The following is a 13,160-nucleotide window of genomic DNA, read 5'->3' as shown; positions in this document are numbered from 1 at the left end:
TTGTGCAAAATCAACCTTGCTGCTAAATTGTTAATTTGTGGTTTAGCTGCTCAAGCTGGTGTTTCAGCAATAACCATGTGTGTTGCCTTTTCACTTGTAATTGACGAAAAAAAAATGTCATGAGCCAATGAGCCATACCAGAGGACTCCTGCAGATGTGTCTAAACAAAGAATAATCACTGGGGAATCATGCCAGGAACTATTACACTTTCATTCAGGTAATTAATTTTAATTGCTTTATATTTCTTTTAAACAAAATGAGACAGAAAACATGTTGGTCATGCCTAACTTTTAACATGCTCAAACAGAACAGCACAAGTTCTTCCAGAAGCTCAAACATCTCAGTGAGGCTCGGTAAAGGAGCGTGCCATGTATTCATGACATTTTTTCCTTTTACAATGATGAGCGTCGGTGCATTTCAGTGTTATTTTAAGTGATAGGCCAGCTCACAGTTTTAAAGTGATTTACAAATAAGAAAGAAATAAAATTAGTTTTTTTGTATTCAGTCCCTTTTAATTTGCTTCCTCGATGTTGAGTCTGGTATATCCAATTTCCTTCAGATGTTCCATTATTAGAATTAGGTCTCGGATGTTTTCAAGAGAACATTTATGAACAAACAGCATCATGAAGAGCAAGGAAAACAAACTTCAAGTCAGAGATAAGCTGTGGGGAAGTTTAGAGAAAAGCTAGATCATAAAACTATATCCCAGGCTTTGAACATCGAACAAAGCAAAAATATTTCCTCATCAAACCCCCCCCCCCCCCCCCCCCCCCCCCCCCCAAAAAAAAAAACGGGGCAGCATCATGCTGTGGAGACATTTTTCTATTCAATCCTTGATCTGAAAGTCATGTGAGAGAATCTGTTGACAAGGAAACCATTATTTGTTTACACATCACATTTAACTTTGTCATGGTCTAATCAAGTAAAGGAGCTACATAATTTATTATTAATCACATGGTTTGCACCCCTGTTTCTCCTAGAAAACATAACTGACAGAGATAATTCCTGCCATTCCTCCACAGAGTCCAGTACTGAACTGTGTGTGTGTGTGTGTGGGGGGGGGAGTTCTTCCTGTTAAAAAAGAGCACTTCCTTTCTACAGTCACCTCAGGCTAACTTACAAGGAGGGATTATTGCAAAGTCTACAGTTTGATCTAACCAGCTGTTCTTCTTTTCACAAATATGTTTTTACCAGCTGCCATCAGGAACTAAGTTTTAAAGCATTTGATTACTGAATTGTATATTACTGATTAAAGGGATTTATAGGTCTTGAATCGGTAATGTGGCTCTTCAGGACATTTATTGTTAAATTCAGCTTTATAAATAAACTTAATTGAACTGAACAAGACAAAGGTGAATGATAAAAGAAAGCAACAAGAAATCATGTTTGCGGTTTGTGGCCAGTTCAACTTTTCACACACTACTTTGTTCAGATTTGTCACTTAAAATCTCTGTAAAATACATTAAAATTTGTTGTGACCAAAAAAAAAAAAAAGTTGTAGGGATATAGGTATTCCTGCAAAGTTACACACAGCATTACATGAGAACATTTACAGGGTATGAAGTGCTAAAGAAAGCGTCACAAGATGCCCCACCATTCAGACATCCAGATGGATTACCACGGGAATAGTCTGAGAACAATTGATCGGCTCAGAGCAGCAACGTCCCAGAGGGTGCAACCCAATCACAGCAGGCGCTAACACTGACAGATGAATGCCCCACCTTGGCACAAAAAGTCAAGTCATCCTAATCAAATGTTCGCCTTTATAGTTTCTGATCTAAATTGTGCTTTGTTACATCGGGTTATCAGAGCTAAACACTGTAATATGAGGCCTGGCTGTTTTGCCTCTACAGCTGCTGTAATGAAACATGATGAGGCCATAACAAGCCGGGAACAACTTGTGTTGCTGGCACGATCGACACAGACACACAACAAACAATTCTTACGTTTCATTAGGAATGTCTGCCTCAAGGTTCTTAAAGTTAGGGAAACTTTCAAAATGGAGTGGCTGAAATGCTGTCGTGCAGAGTTAGCAACTCATCAATCTCCAGTCATGTTCCTGTCATGCGCTTATCCAAGCATACGCAGCCACATTATCTCATCTGCCCGCCCTGATCCCACCAACATCACACAGTTCCTATGCTGCTGACTTCACTCTGTCTGATGGGTCTCTGACTAAGGACCTCAATTACAATGTCTGCTAGTTTTTTTTTACTGCCCATTAACTTCTCATTTGTGGGAAGGAGTGTCACAACAAAGTTAGCCAGTTGGAATTTTGTGCAAAGGATTTAAATTTTCCCTATTTTTACATTTTGTTTTATTCTGAGTTTATTGTAATCTTTCACTATGGTTTTGATCATAACTTGTACAGTGCATCAGTATGAAGCGATGTTAAATTATATGAATAAATCAGTCTCATAATTCTTAAAAAATGAAAAGAGATGTTAATTTATCTACAAACTTCTATTTAAAAAACGACTTTACAGTCAAATATCTCTTTTGCTCTTCATCCCACTAAATAAAAAACTTTTAAGCTGTAAAAACCATTAGGTTTTTTTCGATGTTTTTTTTTAATTGAAAAAAAAACCCATACCTTTTCAAGTTTTATACGTGCTTGCTAAATAAAATCTGGTCATATTCTGGCAAAATGTATGAACTAAGATTTCATTTCAGTTTATTTTTCCAAAGACAGACATAAACGTCTTTAAAATGGGAAAGTAACTAAATATTTCTGAATTGTGTATTCCACATTTGCATAAAGTGGCAAGTTTTAGGTGGTAGTTTAGTAAGCTTTTTCGGCATTTTTAATTTCAATACACTGTTCACTTTTGCCCCATCGTTGACACAGCATTTAAGAGCTACTGTGGAGGGCGTAAAGCACTGCAGTCCTTCAGGTTGCTTGAGGTTGGATGGGCTGCGCTGAAAGGAATTTTGTTGTGCTTCGGTACAATAACAATAAAAGTATTCTGATTCCGATTCTGACTCTGCTGAACCCTGACCTCGTTTCTAAATTTGAAATATGAAAAAAAAATGTAAAAAGAGAGGAATTCAAAGTTTCTGAACCCAAACTGAAAACAGAGTGCCGTACTTTGGGCCGACATGTGGTGCTAGTTATGTCTTACAAAACCAGCTGTAATCTCTATGGACATTCTGTTTGCACACTACTGTTTCTTTCTATAGATAGAAAATGGTGTTTTTCCCAGTCAGATTCACAAAACTAGGCTCAGTATATTATCAGTTTTAGACCAAAACAGCTAAGATAATTTTGATCTAATATTGTGACAGCTATGTCATTTATCACTTATAACCTACATTTCTAAATTACAACGTTCCTACTATTATCTGTGAGGGATAGCATTCTGGTCGCCAACATCTCTATAAGTGGTGGATATCAAAGGCATTATATGTGTATGATCTAGCCAAAGATATATTGCCATGTGCGTTGTGAATGGACTTCAATTATAAGAGTCTGTCATTTGCAGTTCCAACATCTTGGGATGATAATTGCAAATCAATACAGTATACAGCTTTAATATGTGTTTGGCATTTCGCCTGTGCTCCATTATATCTGACTAACCTCTGTTGTGTGGTACATGCAAGCTGTGCAAATGCAAGAGCTAAATAAAGCAAGCTAAGCTGTTATGCACCATCCTCCAGATGTTATTTGTGTTTAATCCTCCTGCATAACATACTTCTCAAACTAGATGAACACCTCTGTGTGGTGTCTTCCTGTGGTGATCAAAGGCTTGACATGGGTGGGTTGAATTCTATCCCTCTAAATCAATGTCAACACCTGTCAAATAATCCTCTGCGCTGCAGAACAAAAGTAAATCACAGATTGAAAGTTTGATCTGGAAGAGATTAAACACGGCTCTGGGTTAATTTCCAGATTCTAGTCTTATTTCTTACTTAGGCATAACTATGTAATTCCTTTACTTACATTTTGTACCCTTTAAAGCATTTTGTATCTGCGTACTAAAACCATTGCATATGTGTTTATGCAATGTGCAATTGTAGTTACATATTTTCATTAAAATAATGGGTCATAAAACTGAGAACAAATTGCCTTTGTGGACAATATGAATTGACACATGGTCAACATGAAACATCCCTTAAGTGACAAGATCATTTTTTACTCAGCCTTTCTAGGTACAAACTGACAAAAACTCTACAGCTATGAAGTGGCAAAAGGGTGAAATGACCAGCACCTGCTTTAATAGATTGCTTTTTTTCAGTCTATTAAAACCCCATCCCAAAAATGATAACACACTTTGATTAAGAGGTCAAATTTTAGCACCAACAATTAGCAAACAGCTGTTTTTAGTTGATAAGTTGGCATGCAGTAGACATCACCTCATCAAGCTTCAAAGCTGATGGGCCACAGCAGTAGAAGCCCAAGCCACATGCCAGTTCTGTCAACTAATGACACAAAACTTAAAGAGAAATCCACACAACTTCACAAAAATTTGAAAACTCCAAGATTGTGGAAAAAATCGGCTGGCCTGATGAGCCTCGATTTCAACAACAATAATCAGAATTTGGCGTAATCGTCACAAAAACCTGGATTCATCTTGCTCTGTATCACTGGTTTTAGCTGAAATTGGTGATGAGATGATGCGGGGTGTATTTTCTTTGCAAACTTTGGGCCAATTAGCACCAATAACAACCTTGAATGTTGGAAGTAGCCATTTTCTGTTGGCTACTTCCAACACAATAATGCACCAAACCACAAAGTCTAAATCTTCTCATACTTGTTTGTTGAACATGATAATGGATCCACAGTACTGTTGGCCTCTTCCACCACCAGATCTCAGCATGTTTGGGAGGTAGCAGAAGGTTGTTGATATACGACAAATCTGCAGCAAACTGCATGTAAATTAGGGCTAAAATCTCTCAAGAATGTTTCTGACACCTTGTTAACCTGACGCCAAGAGGATTTCAAACCATCCCTAAGGCAAAATGAGATTCAACTCGATGTTAGCTAGATTATGAATTAACAAATACTTTACTTGTGTTAAACTTCTTGTTATTATGAACAGAAAGCGAACACATATTTCAGCGCTTTCCTATGTTTAAATTTTTTCTAGGTTTTAAGATCTGATAATTCTTCATTTGTCTGCTTGTTCCCTTTCCTCACTTTGTATGCATGCACACGCTACAATATATGTACTATGCTTTCATGTTACTAGTACAAAGCAACCAATGTCCAAAGAAAAACAACGAGACACGTTCAGGCAGCCTCAAAAACTGCTTATTAAGACCCCTTTCAAAGGAAAAATCAGCTTTATGTTTTATCTACAGTACAACAGAAATAAATGGAGTATATACAGTATATGTACTCAGTCTTCCTACTCATTCAACGCAACCTCTTTCCCACCACTACGGCAACACTGGCCCAGTCAATGAATTGAAGATTTCAAAAATTAATTTACCAACCACATGAGAGTTTGTGGTGGACGTGCTTAAACTACAAGCGGTGGATCTACAAGCCCATTTTTCTTCCGTTGCAAACGATGTGCCTCACTTGATCCATAAGAGCAGTTGAGATGAAAGGGATATCTTTTTGGCTAGGTGCTAATGAGAGTCTTAACCCTGAGGGTTTATGAGGTTCATTGTGCAAACAGACACACACGCAGACTCATGCAGTTAGACCACATGTGTGCCGTGCTGATCCCGCCTGCTCTGCCTCACTTCTCGGAAGCCACGAGCAACATGTCTTGACTGAGGGAAGGAGCAGCAGGCGTAGAGACCTCCTGAGAGGCTGAATGCCGAGGAAATCCGCTGCAGGGGGAACAGACGAGCGGCGCAGAGGCAGCAAACGGCAGGACTCGGGAGGTGCGTGCCCAGACTTGTTTGGATGGGGCCTCCGTTGCCCTTGGGGGGAGTTCACAGCTTGGTTGGGGGTTTTCTCAGTCTCAGAAACTGGGGTGGTGTGAAAGCATGATGGGCCACTGGAAACCACAGAGATAAAGCAAAGGGATTCCACCACACACCTTGCTGAAGAGCTAAATATCAGGCAATCAAAAGACAGTCACCATGAAGACATGGGCAGACACCCTCTGAGACAACGTGCTCCAACATAAACATAATCGCACTTCAGAATCACTGAAGTGTTAATTTTGTTTATGTGAAGACACAACATGAGTCAAGGTGATTATGTACATTTGGACATGTGTAGCTGTGTCTGTGTAATGAAATATGCATTACAAACATTAGTGTGTGATGTGTCTTTTCTAAGATTCTTTGAGAGACAGCAGTCAAGAGGGTTACTCACGAATTTGTACCGTTGATGTATTGGTCACGGACCATAAATAATGGACTGAAGAACCTTTGGTACTGACCATCTGCCAATTCATGGTTGTTTTAACAACAATCTACTCAGACTACTATAAGGAATGTGATTATTTGACTCCAATATGTTGTATTTACTGAAGGAAAATGACTCAAAGTTCCTGTTGGTTGTTAGTTCGATTAGGGATTACAGTCATATTTTATATTTTCCCACACAGAACCAAAATAAAAACTCAATCTTCTGAAAATAGGTAGTATCAACCCAAAACCTTGCTACAATCTCAAGGAGTAGATTGTGCAGTGGTAGCTGATGTTACATGTAGATCTCATTTGGACATAATTTACTGCTAAATTCACATGCAGTCGTAGTTCAGATCCATATATTTGATTTATGCTAGACGAAGCAAAGCTGCATGATTTAAAAGCGTAGAGTTGGAACTAGCTAATTTAATTTCATACTTTAATTTCAAAGCAGCCAGCCTTTCGTAAAAATGTTTAAATAGGCCTTGCTCAGTTAACTATCAGTCTTTCTTAACGTCTTTGGACTTTTGTTCAATTATAATTTTTTTTTAGCCACTTTGACTTTGGCTTTTAAATCTTTCTGAAATAAAAAAATTGGAAACTCATGTAAAAAGCTTTGCAAAGAAACTATCTTCATATATAGTTTGTGAACGATACCAATAAGAACAGTCTGACAGACATTCAATATGTGATATTTTACAAGAGAAAAGTCTCAAATTGCTTTTAGAACCCAAGAAATCAAACTGTAATATTAAGTCTACAGATAATTGAAATACAGCAAGTTTGATCATTTTTATCTTTTTATTTTACCTTAATTTATCTTAATATTTAATGCAAATGCCTAACTACAAATAAATTGGATACACTGATAAACCATTGTGGGGGTATTTAGGTATGAAATGGTTTGTTTCCAGGACAGAAATAGGATAGGAAAGAGGTAAACGGCTATTATTGATTAACTTGCATAACTCTGCATGTAATTGCATGGTTTTGCAATGGGCACTGTTGGAGGCTTCAAATGGAAAAAACAAAAATCAGTTTTAGTTTTCATGAATTCAGTTTTTTTGACAACACATCACAGTAAAACAGCTAATGCTATTGTTTTTGTAAATTTTGCATTCGTTGGACATTAAAAATCTTGGGAAAATATCTGAGTAATATAATTATTACATATTAATTATATTATATTTGATATTATATTTGATAATATAAAAACGTAGTACAAACTGAGTGATTTATTCTAGACAAACACATTTTCATGTTCATATCCTAAAGCAGATCATCCAGTGGCAAGTTTGCAGCTCCGGCTCCAGCTGGGAGGGACTGTTGTAACAGCAGGACTCAGTCGCTGTGAGAGTTTTGACAAGGGACAGACACCCATGGCAGAGCCTCCTACTTCAGTCAAGTACATAGAGGAAGATAGGCCCTAGGAGTCTCTAGTAATACCAGAAAAGTCACAAGATTTACTATTAGTTTCTTTTTTTGAAAAGGTCTGAAGCCTGAAGTCAGTGAATAGTGGCTACAGTGGTTTGCTTTGACTGTTAAAGGTAATTGCGGCACAATACAATGTCCATATGTCCAGCAGAGGGCAGAGAAATGCACTGCCACATGCGTCATTGTTGGGAATCAGTTGATCACTTTGTTTTTCACCATGTGTAGTTTGCTACTTAGCTTGCCCTTAAAGTTACTTCTTGATTTGCTCTGAGAGCACTTTGCTTGTACAAACAGATTTGACATTGGCATTGAATTTGATTAAATACTTTGGAATTTCATTGCGTTTGCCCACAGCAATTATTGATGACGGGCGCCAGTTGCTCTGAGCCATGTCTGAATAAGTTAACTTAGTTTTTAAAAAAAGTTATTAATAATGTTGGCTTATTCTGGGTTTGTGCCTGAAGCCCCAAGCCCCAAGTGTGTTCCTCTGTGAGAAGACTTGTGCAGCAGCAGACTGCAAAAACATTGTTTGCATTAAACTTGGATCCACCTCCGGTTTACCTCTATATGTTGACGCCGCCACACAGCTTTGTCAGATTTGCCCGGAGGACACCATGAGGCGCAGAAGGTACCGTGCACTGGAAGCATTGCCATCAAAGTCGCGTATAGAAATCCCATAACAGAATCCGGGAAAGTAAGGAAAAAGTCATTTGAAGGAGAGTAAGTGGAACAAGCAAAGTTGCTGCCTTCCCTCCCCCTGAGCATTAATCTTTTTTTCTGATGGAGGCTGGAATTTGTCCAAATTTTGTTGTTGTTTTTTGCCACTTCTGTTTGACACACTTTATTTATTGTCCATATGCTGCTGAATGATCAGGTAAAAAAAAAAAAAAAAAAAGACAGAACCCCTCCAAAACAAAGGTTTTAGAATGTGTTGTTCTTTGTCTTTACTCTGCTGACATTTGAATCGAAGTTGAGACAAAAAGCTCTCAACTGACCCAAGACTCTATCTGTAAGCAGGGGAACTGATCAGTAAATTCATATCAAAATTAAACATAATGCTGGTGGACAAAACTGACCCTTAGACTCTGTCTGAGCAACGGAATAACAGTATTTTGTGAATTAGTCATAAGAGCAGATTGCCGGCACCACTGCATGAATTGTTAGCAGCATCTGATGCAACATAATGGATTGTTTGGAATGGCACGCCTGGAATTTCTTTGTGAAAATTTTAAATATCATGTTGTAAATGAAATTTATTTTAAAAAAGCTAATTGCTGCTTACTTTCTCATGGGTGGTTAGCTGAAAAAAAAGTGTGAAACTTTAGAAAAATATTAGCAGAAGACAACCTGCCAGTCCTCAAATACTTTGCAAAGGTGATAGCCCAGCCCAGGGAAACCCCGCTCCAAATCTAACAATCTGCTATCTTTCTGGGATTAACTCTCAATGCATGTTTTCGATTTTGCTGCTATCTCTTCCAAGTTGCTCAATTTAGCCTGATTTAGCAGGCTAAATTGAGCTAGAAGTGCTGCAGATTTATTGGCATAGAAATGTTTCACCCCAGGTTAGGCATGTTCCTACTAAGAGGTGATAAATTTACTGTTGATTTGGATCCAGACCTGGATCTGGAACTTAGCTTCTTTTTGTATTATTCACTGTGGGTGGAGGTTTAAAATCTTGGACTGTACTTTGTTACTAAAACAATTGAAAATCTAAAAAAATTAAAATCATATGGAGAAATTTGGGGTGTGTGTGTGTGTGTGTGTGTGTGTGTGGGGGGGGGGGGTCTATATAATTCCTTTATTTATAAGCACATTTATGAAGGTTTCTTGTCATATCAATCTTGATAGATAAATAGATTCATGGATGAGCAGAGGAGCTGATGGATGGACAGAAAGTAACCAATTGACAATGTCAAGAACAACATTGTGGTTGGCTATGGGTTCTATTGATGCTCACTCCATCACACCAACAGATTAAGTCTGTAACACAACTCTGGACTAATCTACATATTCCTGCTATTTATGCCAAATTCTGATGGTACCTGCTGAATGTCAGACAAGGCAACAGTTTTCCAATCTCTTATGGTTCAATTTCAGAATAGTCTGCTGGTCAGTTTCCGGTTCATAGAGGAGTGGCCTTCAATAATGCTGCTGTAACCCACCTTTTGAATTTTGTTGCTTTTCTATAATCTCAAATCAGCCTGCTCATTCTCACCTTATGTCAAGACATTTTTGTTAGCACAACTGCTAGTCACTGGATATTTTTTCATTGAGTCTTTGTAAACCCAGTTAAAAAAAAAGATCCCTATAAATAAGCAGTTCCTTAAATATTTAGAACAGCTACTACTCACTCCTTTTTTGTTCTGCATTCTGTTACTCAGGCTAATCTTCTGCAAGTTACCATAATGCCTAGATGCCTAAATGGATTGAGTTACTGCCTTATGATAAGCTGGCTCGTGTTTTTGTTTTGAAGTAACAAGCAATTAAACAGATGTGCCTAATATCCTGGGTGGTGACTGTATGTCAAAATCAAAATTAAAATATTTCCACCTGGGCTGAACTTTGTTTCTAGTCAGTGACGTGATGTTTTGATGATTGGTGTGATCTGAACATCTTTGCCACTGACATACATGTTGGAAGAAATGTATTTTGCTAATATTTAACCTTTATAACATCCCATATTGGTGAGATCAGCTAGAAGATTTAAAATCAAGCAGGCCTGTGTGTGTGTGTGTGTGTGTGTCCATGCTTGTCCTCTAATGATGTCTTAGCCCCTAGTCATTGTTGTTTTCCCTTTGAGGAGCTGTCTGCTCTGTGTTTTACTGCAATGGCTGTGTAGCAACGGAGTTTGTCATTTTCTTCAGAAGCACGATGCTTGTCCTTTGATGGTTTGTTAAGATCATGACTCACCTTCAGTGCTTTGAAATATCAGAAGCCTTTGAAGCTCTCACCTACCTCCAGTTTGACTGGATAGTGTGTCACATGTTTCATGTTTTAGATGAATATGTACAATAAACTCCAATTAACTGATGTAAAAAAAACCCCAACAAACTATAAAAAGCCTTTAGTTAGCTATATTGTTGAGTGTAGCTGTTTCACTTTGGCTGTAAAGATTTAGCAAAGATCTATTTTAGAAAAAAACATTTTGAACACATTCAAGAAATTATTATGACAGCTGAATGTCTGCAAAAAAACAAACAAACAAAACAAACATCCTGCTTGGCTGGCTACTATCCTGTCACTTTAATACTTTTTTGCATAGTTATCACTTTTTGCTAATCACAGTTATGCTCTCTTGGCACAATACAATTTAATTGATCCTTATGACAATACATTCTGAAGTAGCTTTTAAGATTAAAATATTTGAAAGTTTGAGTAATTTTGTTACTCAGAAACTCACAATAACCGACGGTTCATGGTAGATACAGTACGCAAACTGTATCTACTATTATTATTATTAGCCTAGAATACGTTTAGCCTTAGCAAAATCTATTAGCCAATAGTGCATTATTGTCTGTTTGGATTGATGTTGTGTACAATGTTTGTACTTTATCTTTTAACGCACCAAAAGATTAATCTCTGAAGGATACTTCGGGAATAAATGCACTAGATCTTTCCCGACAAATCTGAATTCACAATAAACTATATAATTTTTGTATAATTTATTTTATCATTTTTTAGCAGTTCTTCTCAGTCTGTTCTCTCAACCAAAACCACACATTACCAGGATGGTAAATAGTTAATGAAGGAGTGAGGCAAATGTAGATATGTCATAATTATTTGTTTTAATAATTCCATCCAGTCCTATTCAGAAATAAATCTTAAAACCAGTCTTAGTTAAAAAGAATTCAGTTTGAATTTGTTTCATCTTGTTGTAATTGAAGCCTTTGTAAAATTATTAAAAATTATTAGGTCACATCCAGCATTATCATTAATAAACCAAAATCAAAATGGTACATTTCAATAGAGTTTTGAGGTATAATATAAATAGAATTAGAGGAAATCCTGTGCCTGCCTAACAATTACATTTTGTATCCAATGCGCACAAATTCTTCTCCAGAACAAACTCTAAACCACTAACTCTCCAACTAATTTCATGTTGGCTCCTTTCCTCTTGCTCATTAGTGTTTGATATACCTTGTCACAGCCCCCCACTCCACACCCCACTTCATGTAGTGTCCAACTTCTGGGCATGTAGAACTTTTACTGTGCCATCCAACAAATGTCTCAACAAATGACTACAAATGTATATTGCTCAAAGTTGACCAGTATTGAACAATTTACCATATCCAAGATTCTAAACTTTTATTGGATTGTTGCTGTGGTTGCTCAGTCATGGCCCACTCCAGGCAGGGTTTGAAATGTTTAGATTTAGGGAATCAGATGAGGAACTCACGAGAACCAATACTGATTAAAATTAAAGCACAAAGAGTGAGTTCAGGTCACACTGGATGAGAAGAGCAAGATGAGACAAGCATCAGATCAGCAGAGACAAAAGGAGAGTAACTGTAAATAACACCATGAATAGGTCAGGGCACCTGAGGGTCCAAAGTACACAAAAGTATCTTGTACTGTTCTTAGTCCACTTAAGAGATTGGAACTGTAATACTACTAGTATCACATTGATGCTGCAACTTTGCTTCAATATGCTCTACATATTTCAAGCTAAAATTTTGAATAGAAAAGAATAGAAACGTTACTTTTTGTTTCTTACTGAGGAAACTCAAGTGGACCAGCAGCAAAGCGACAGATATTAAACTGGTAGCTTTTGTAATAGCAAGAAATTACAATAGAAATTAAATCATCATCATCATCATCATCAGCAACAACATGTTGGTTTATTAAAAGAATAGGAAGACAAAGAAAAATCTGAGTAATGCTGAGAAGGCGTTTGACAAGATGGTTTTAAGCTACGTGGTTCCTAAACAGACATGGACTTTTTACTAGTCTAAATTTATTCTAAAGTTTTAAATACATTTGATTTCAAAACCACTATGGTTACCATCCTACCACGTCACTGCTTCAAGCAACAGCTTGGAGCAGCAGCAATGTACCATTTGTCATAAGAGTGATTGTGAGGGTGAGCCAAAAGGAGAAGCTTTCAATTTACCAGCTGATCTACATTTCTACTCTCATCTATGGGAACAAGCTCTGGGTAGTGACCAAAAGAACAAGATTGCAGATAGAAGTGGTGAAAATGAGTTTCCTCTACAGGGTGTCTGGGTTTTCCTGTAGAGATCAGTAGAAGTTCGGTTATTTGGGAGGAGCTCGGAATAGAGCCGCTGCTCCTCCACATTAAAAAGAGCCAGCTGATGTGGCTCGGGCATGTAGTTAGGATGCCTCCTGGTCGCCTCCCTGGTGAGGTGTTCAGAGCCAGGAGGAGACCCAGAGGAAGACCCAGGAGACACTGGGGG

The 13,160-nt window shown here is 37.7% G+C and overlaps 1 protein-coding gene across 1 annotated transcript in view; it reads right to left on the bottom strand.

Moving 5' to 3' along the window:
• Window positions 1-13,160, bottom strand: part of wnt3 (Wnt family member 3) — a 32,291-nt gene that overhangs the window by 14,254 nt on the left and 4,877 nt on the right. The gene's annotated exons all lie outside the window — the stretch shown is intronic.

The sequence above is a fragment of the Xiphophorus maculatus genome, chromosome 10 (assembly GCF_002775205.1).
Source record: "Xiphophorus maculatus strain JP 163 A chromosome 10, X_maculatus-5.0-male, whole genome shotgun sequence".
Lineage (NCBI taxonomy): Eukaryota > Metazoa > Chordata > Actinopteri > Cyprinodontiformes > Poeciliidae > Xiphophorus > Xiphophorus maculatus.
The sequence above is the reverse complement of the archived record's forward strand: the minus strand, read 5'-3'. Positions and strand labels throughout refer to the sequence as shown.